Here is an 8,359-nt window from a genome sequence, read left to right as displayed (position 1 = left end):
AGCATGGCGGGCCGACATCGTCTTCTTCTTCTAACGCCAAGGATCGAGCAAGGCGGTCGATCCTGTGGCGGGCGTCGTTCTCGCCAACTCCTTCTCGGCGGCTGAGTCGGTCGCCAAGAGTCGGGTGTGTGATAGGCGGCGGAGTGAGGCGTCTTTCTCTTCGAGGCGGGGGAGGAGGCAGATTTCCTTGGTGTTCAACCGCTCGAGGGCGGCCTTCCGCGTCACGCTCGATGGTAACGCGAGTCCGGCTGCGGCTGGCAGCCGGCTCCTTGTCTTTCTTCTGGCGCGCGCCGCTCGCAGTCGGCGAGCGGGACGTCGCGGCGTGCTTCCGGCGCGGGGCATGACTATCAGCACGGGCGCCGGCTTCGTGCCGTTCTGCAGCCGCGTCGATCAGCTGCTGGATCCGTCTTGCCATGTAGGGGAGCTCCTCTGCTCCCAGCCCATCGAGCTCTTCTGCGGCCGCCTGAGCGGCTCGCAGATTCTCGAGCGGGGTGGCGTAGACGGGGCGATCTGCCCCCAGCATGCTGGCGACGGCCGCGCCGCGCTTCTGGACGAAGCCGGCTCGGCTGGGGCCGCTAGGCGGCGGCGTACCGAAGGCGGCGCGGTCGACTTCGCGCTGGTGGGCCTCGGTGAGGCGTCTCATGGAGGCTATCTTCTGGCCCTCCGCGATGAGGGCGAGGCGGCGTGCCTCCAGGTTCTCGGCGTCGGCGTCGGCCGGGATGGGGGCGGAGAGGTCATGCATTGCCGCTTGCAGGGCGTCGTGGGCATTCTCGCCTGAGTTAGCGACGTGGCTGATGACCAGCACTTCGGTGACAGCGCTGCTGCCGCTGTCAGCTCGAGGGAGGGGGTCGTCGAAGACCACCACGTCGGAGGGGTAGGCGTCAAGCGATGCTGTGTCGGAGTCGATGAGCATCGGGTCGGTGGAGCCGACCGACTCCATGTCTGCAGCAGGCTCGCTGGAGACGTGAAGCTGGTCGAGGAGGCTGACGAGGCGGTTCTCGGGGTAGTCCGTGCCCGCGTTGGACGCGGGCTCGTCGGAGATGCGAGTCTCGCCGAGAAGATCGGCGAGGCGGCTTGCCGCGCAGGCGTCGTCGATGCCTTGCAGCGCGTCGGGGCAAGCACCGTCGGGCGTAGCAGGCTGGCTGCGCTCGCGGGGGAGGAAGAGGGTTCCCGTCCAGAACAGGTCTCCGGACGACGGTGCACCTGGCCCCACGGTGGGCGCCAAATGTCGGGTGGTTGGTGCGACATATGCCAACGGATGGCTTATCATTGTGGGTGCCAATAAGACATCGCCGGTGCCTGGAAATGGGATGAGGCGAAGACATGCACGCCGGCGGATCTTACCCAGGTTCAGGGCTCTCCGAGGAGATAACACCCCTAGTCCTACTCTGTGGGGTCTCCGCATGATCACTAGATCAAGGAAAGGTAGCTACAATCGCTCCTAGAGCTGTTGGGATCAAGGGAGAAGAAGAACAAGGCTAGCTCTTGCTTCTCTCTATCTATGGTGTGTGTGTGCTATGCTTAGAAGCCAACCCTTTGCATGGGTGCTCTGGGGGGTTTATATAGGCCTACCCCCTGGGGGTACAATGGTAATCCGGCTGGGCACTGGTCCCAGCCGTCAGTGTCTACGCTCGCCGGCTTCTCCGCCGGCTGTTGGGTCCCGCCGGCTGCCGGCTTCTTGGTCGACAGGCCGGCCCCACTGCCTAGGGTCTTGTCAGCGGCTGCTTACTGTAGCCTCGCCTCTGATGACGAGGGCTTTGTCGAGGTAAGCGTGGCTACAGTGGGCCGCCTCGGGGGCTCTCACTGTAGCCTTACCTCGTCTTGTCTCCTTAATGGGGCTCCTGCTTCGAGGAAGGGGGGTGGCCGGCTTCTGGGGGCCGGCTACGCCCTTGGCCGACTGGGGGAGGCCGGGCCGCCTCCGTGCCTCTCTCTGGCGGAAGGGGCCCGCCGCCTGCGGGCCGTACAGGAGTTGGTCGTGGATGACGTTGAGGCTGGCATGGCTACAGTGCCGAGCCGCACAGGAGACGGTCATCTCGTACGGTCTCCTGTGGCGATGCCTGCCTCGGGCCTCGGAGGTAGTGGGCCACACTGTGGCCACACCCCGTCTTGTCGCCGTTATGTGGGTGTAGCTTTGGTGGTTGTGGTCTCGGCCGGCTTCTTGGAGTCGGCGTCCTTCTTGGCCGGCTCCTTGGAGTCGGCTACCCCATAGTCGTCCTGGGGAGGGGTTGCTGAGGCTGGGTCGCCTTCCGGGAGTCGGCCTCAGAGGTAGCCGGCCAGAGAAGGCGGCCCAATGCTCGGAGTGCTTGGAGGCCCGAAGGCCTGATAATTTTTTCAGAAGAACCAGGGGCAGTCGGCTAGGCTACCCGTGGCCATTTACTCCGACAGCGATTTTTCTATTTTCCAAGCTTATTTAGTTATAATAACACCACGACAACCTAGCGCCGCTCTTCGTGCGTGCCCATGCGTCTAAGGGTTAGACGACGCAGAGGAGAGAGAGATCGTAGACCTGGGACCCACAAGTAAGTGAGTCAATGGTCATGCACATGTTGACGAGCCACTCCCTCTACTCTACTCAACGTAATACTGTATAAAATCAAGTTATGGGACAAAGCGAACAACCGTTGTTGTTTCAGGCTATCGCCTTACACTTTGTAGTCCAGGTTGCCAGTTCGAATCTCGTCTTTCAGATTTGTTAGTTTTAGGTCCAAATTTTGATCAATGACAAGTGGGACCCCCGCGTGTTGTTCCGATATTTCAGTGTAGGATGGTTTCTTTGAAGAAACACTCTGCACGGTTAGACAAGTAACGACACAAGTTACGTGTATTTTGCAAGTTTAGGAATAAAAATGATAGCAGCATAGAATATCACATCCACCCCGCATCTTAGATGCTACGGTGATACGAGTTTTTACGTCGTTGGAACAGAGATCCAATGGCTTGGGAGTAGTCTTTGTAATTATGCGCAATTTCCAAACTCTCCAAGGTTTTTTTGCAAATAAAACATTCAGGCCTCGTGTGTGCCCTGCTTCTTGGATCCAAGGGCTCCCAGTTGCTCATATTAGGCGCTCCCCATAAATTAATTAGCCGTTACGGTGATACAAGCATCTAGGTCGTATGATCTGTGATCATATACCACATGCGTAGTACTTGTACTTTCTGCGCAATTCCCAAACTCTCTCAGGCGTATATTGCAAAAACATTCAAATCTCCTACTGTGAGCCATTAGATCTCCGGGAACTCGTATCACCATAGAATCTACGGTGCGAGAGCACCTCATATTATCCCATGCGAGAAAACATCAGGTGCTCTCGCAGCTTGGATGTTACGGTGATACGTGCGAGCTTCGAGGTTGTTCGATTTGAGATCCAATGGCATCCGAGCAGTCTTTGTGCTTGTAAGAAGTGGATGAACTCTTTGGGGGCTTTTCTGCAAAATAACATTCAAACCACCGAGGAGTTGTTGGATCACAGATCCAACGGTTCCGAAGAGCTTGTATCACCAAAGCATCTAAGGTGTGGTAGCACATGATATTCTTACATACAGGAGAATATGAGGTCCTCCTTCATCTTAGATGCTATAGTGATACGAGCTTCGAGGTTGTTGGATATGGGATACAAGGGCATTTTAGTAGTTTTTGTACAAATTGTGTGCAATTCTAAAACTCATTAAGGTTTCCCGTAAAAATATTAAGACATCATGTGAGCTGCTATATCTCAGATCTACAAGCTCCAAGCAACTCGTATCAGCATATAACATATAAGGTGTGGGGGCACATGATATTCTCCCGGGGAGGGGGTGCACAACCAATCGGTGTTTGGAAGGGTGGGGACAAATATAATGTTCAAATAATATAATCTAAAAAATCCTAAATAGAGCTTCACAATTTTATCTAAGGTAATCTACATAGCTCTGCCTAAACACAACATTTGCATGTTTGTAGTACTAGACTTAATATTCATGTTTCAGTTTCCTATTCATTTTAAATATTGAATTGAGGACCGTGCATGTCTTACATTTTACTCCCTTCGTTCCTAAATATTAGTCATTTTGGATATTTCATCTGGACTGCCACATACAGATGTATATAAACATATTTTAGAGTGTAGATTCACTCATTTTGCTCCCTATGTAGTCACTTGTTGAAATCTCTAAAAGACAAATATTTAGGAACAGAGGGAGTATTTTTGAATTCGTGTCATACATGCATGGTTTGGAAAAATAGATGCACTATACTTACTGGATTGTTGTTGTATTCCTGTGTGTGTGTGTGTGTCTGTGGTCATATGCTTGATACATACAAAGTTTTCTCACCACCATACCATTCATCTTTTAAATTTGAATTTGTAATGAAAAACTTACTAGGGATACCATGAAATGTGAAATCCATGTTGAGATCACTTTATCACAAACTCACTTTAATTCAAGAACTCGTCGTAAATCAATTACCAGGTTGAGATTACTATTTCCAAGGAAAATACTGGCATTGTAATACATATAGATTCGTTTATCAATTTAAAAGATTCCTTTCGTATTCTCGAATGGACCATCATGGAGGTAGAGTGTATGGGACAAAGCAAAGTAGTTGCCATGAATAACATTACTTACACATAACTCCTAGACAAACACCTACAACTGGCATTTTCCTTCATCTTCAGTATAATATTTCCATGATGAGAAGATACACACATAGGATTAAACAACATAAAATGCGATAGATCATAAACTACGAATGGCTCGTTGTGCTTCCTCCACAGGAATAGGTGTACTAACTGGTGGAGTTGGGGTTCACCATGGTAGTACCGGCGCTTTGGGCACCGGAGCTGCCTTACTAACTGCTGTTATTTGGGAGCTGTGTGGTGGAGATGGTGCTGTGTCAACAAGAACTGGGTTACTATCTACTGGGGTTGGGGTTAGATTGGGTGAAGCTGGTTCTCTGTCCATCGTAGTAGGGGTACAATCTGCGAGAGTCTGGGTTATGTGTGGTAGGGCTACTTCTCGTGCATGTACAACCAAGGTGCTATCTCCACCAAGAGGTAGCACCGTTTTATTTGAAGATCATGTTTTTACTCCGCTAGATACTGCCATGACCCGCTCCAATTCAAATGGCTGATAAATAGGAAACATACTTGAATGTACAGACATTGTATGAGAGACAGATGCAATAGACAGTGTGGAAAAAAGAGGGCATGAAATAGTTGACATGTATATTGTTTAACTAAAACGGATAGCATGACATAATTTCACATATATGATGTCTATCTAAACTGGATAGCATAGCATGACATAATTCAAACATATGATGACTAACTAAACAGGATGGCATGAGATAATTATATGATGTCTTTAGTAAACAGGTTCGCATGACATAATTCACATACATGTTATCTAAGTAATCAGGATCGCATGATTTAATTCACATATGTGATTTATATGCTAAGCAGAGGGCATTCACATATATGATGCCTGAACTAAGAACATGGAGTTGAATATTGTGTATATGATGTCTAAACTATGCAATGCAAGACACCATATGCATGATATGAGCAGTATAACCGTGGCAAGTTAGAGCATACACCTCGGTGGGGGAATATGACTGGTCATCTGTCTCTGAATCCATCTCTGAGGAGCTATCGGGACCTAGCAAGAGATCTGCTTCGACAGGTAGCACTGTCTGCTCTGAAGGCCTTGTTTTCACTCCAGATTTTTTCCATCACCCACTCAAATGGTTGATTCACAGGAAAAGTAGTTTAATGTACAAACATTGTCGACAAATGGAAATGTAATGAAGAAAAGGATGGGCAAGATATCATTCAAAGATGTGATGCCTGGTTAAACAGGATGGCATTGCATATTTCACATATATTATGGCTGGCTAAAAGACATGAGACTGCATAATTCCCATATATGATATAGAAACTAAACAGGTGGCATTACAGAACATGTCTAAATTAAGCAGCTGAGATATATGATGTCGAATGTAGGCACTGCAAGGCAACATATGCATGATATGACTAACATCATCATGCCAAGTTAGAGCAAATACCTTAGGGGGTAAATAGGAGTGGTCGGCTACGTCTAAATCCGCCTCAGAACAGATATCTTCCTCTGGATTACAATCTAGAGAGGGGGGAGGGTTTGCCCTTGAACCCACCATGGAGCGATGTCTGCATGACATTGTATTGCCACGCAAAACTCTTCTCTTTTTCTCTACATGTTCAGCACGACTATGTACAATATCTGACATGCATATGAAAAAAATAGTGAGATTATGTAAGGAGAGCATGCAAAAATCTATAGTGGTGGTAACAACCAGTGGATGGATCCAAAAATAATGATAGCAGGCTGATGATTGCTTTAATTTAATAAAATACAGATGATGCTTACTTTACTATTTGTTTCCCAACCAAGATGAGCACCATAGGCATACCCTAGGGGAACCAGATATTAGACAGAGGTACTATTCATTGCTGCCTCAATATGTGCCCCACAACTAATTTTAGAACTCAAGTTTGAACATTAATTTGGACCTGACTTGGAGTCTAAGAGGTGAACAGGACGATAAAGTAGCAGGTGATATTAAGCAATGCATACCATAAGCAGAAACAAAAGAGCGCGACCAGCTCTCTTGTGGACCCGTGTACTCCTCAGGTTCATCCGCTGAGTCGATGATGGTGATGCTGTTGCAGTGGGTGCCAGCGACAGGGAAGGAGATCTGAGGTGGTGAAAAATGGCCAGGATTATTGATGTCTAGTTTGGTAGATGCTTCTGTCGATGGAGCAGCTCAGGTGAGGTGGACAACGTCGTGGCAGGAGCAGGACAAACCACAAAAAGTTTTCTTCGACACCTACCTGTAACTGAAGTAATTATGTAAGGGCTCCTTTGGCTTGCAGGATTCTAAAAACGCAGGGATAGGAAAAACACCGGAATAGGATAGGAATGCACGTGGGAAATAGAGCATTTGTAAACACATGATTCTGTCAACTTGGGTGTTTGGTTCACAGGAATTGGAAGAGCAGAGGAATGCAAAGAAACATGGCCAAATTAAAGTGAAACCATATGAAAGCGTGTACAGTTAGAATGTTATTCTGTCACTAATGCACTTGGTCTTGTTTTCGTGCATAGGATTTTGAAAAGTAGGTCCAGGTGGATGTTTTGCTCCATTCCTTTCAACAAAATGCAGGAATAATTGAATAGTAGTGTGCCATAGGAAAATTTCCTATTGCTATGTTTTTCCTTCAGTTTTTCCTTTGAACCAAAATAGCCCTAATGGATCGACATGAATGTAGAGTAATAAGTGATGCGACAAATGCACAACCTCTTTGTCGTACCCGTGTCGACCTCGGCATCATTGGGTTGGTTGCTGAAGAAGTTGAGGCAGAGGTGGTTGTCGGAGGTCTGGAGGAAGATCTGAGGAATCTATAGATGGTGTCCAGGGCACTGCTCTGTTGTGATGGATGGTTCCGTCGTTGTTGCAACTCCGGCGAGCCGTAAGATGTCGAGGCTAAAGCAGTACAAGACAGACATCATTAATCTCAAGTGGGATTCTAATAGCATCTCCCATAGATGATCTAAAATACATTACCAAAAAGTGATAGATGTAAAATTTACATCACCAAAAAACACCTGACTACAACAGATGAGGTAAAAACTGTTGACTCTGAACTTAATTGTCAAAACTGAATTTTACTGTGGAATCTGAATGTTACTATCAAAACTGAACACAATGGTAGTAGAGAGGAACTTCACATGTAGTTTAGGGAGGGCCTGCAGTTCATCTTCAGCCTCCACCCCCCTGAGCCGCCAGCCACCACCGGCCGAACCGCCGGCCCCCGCCGCCCGACCGCCCGAAAACCACTCCCCATCGCTGGTCCGTCGCTGCCCCGGCCAACCGTCTAGGCCCCCCGAGCCAAGCTTTTTCTCCGAAGATCCCCACGCCACCGCCCCACCACCATGCCCCCACTCCCGGCGACCACCGCCCCCACTCTGAACACTAAGATAGATAGTGGGGTACCTCTCCGGCGAGCCCCCCTCCCCGCTGCGGCTGGTTCTTCCTTAACTCCGGCGAGCCCCCCCTGAAAGTCGAATGACCCAAAAGTTGATTCAATCAACTGAAGTGTAGCTAAATCAGAGCAGACCAACAGCACGAGCGAGGGGGAGAGCAGAGCGAGTGAGTGAGCGAGAGCCGGAGCAGCAGCAGTAGTGCGAGCGAGAGCCCGACTAGCAGCAGCAAATCCGGCTAGTATGGCCACCACCGCCGAAGAGGCCTCGCACTGGGGGAGAGCCGTCATGGAGATGTCGCCCATGGCGCCAGTTTCGACGTAGCCGCGCCATGGGGGTGCGGGATGGAGCACCGTTAGCG

This window comes from Aegilops tauschii, chromosome 4, assembly GCF_002575655.3.
Source record: "Aegilops tauschii subsp. strangulata cultivar AL8/78 chromosome 4, Aet v6.0, whole genome shotgun sequence".
NCBI lineage: Eukaryota > Viridiplantae > Streptophyta > Magnoliopsida > Poales > Poaceae > Aegilops > Aegilops tauschii.
Note: the sequence above shows the minus strand (reverse complement) of the source record.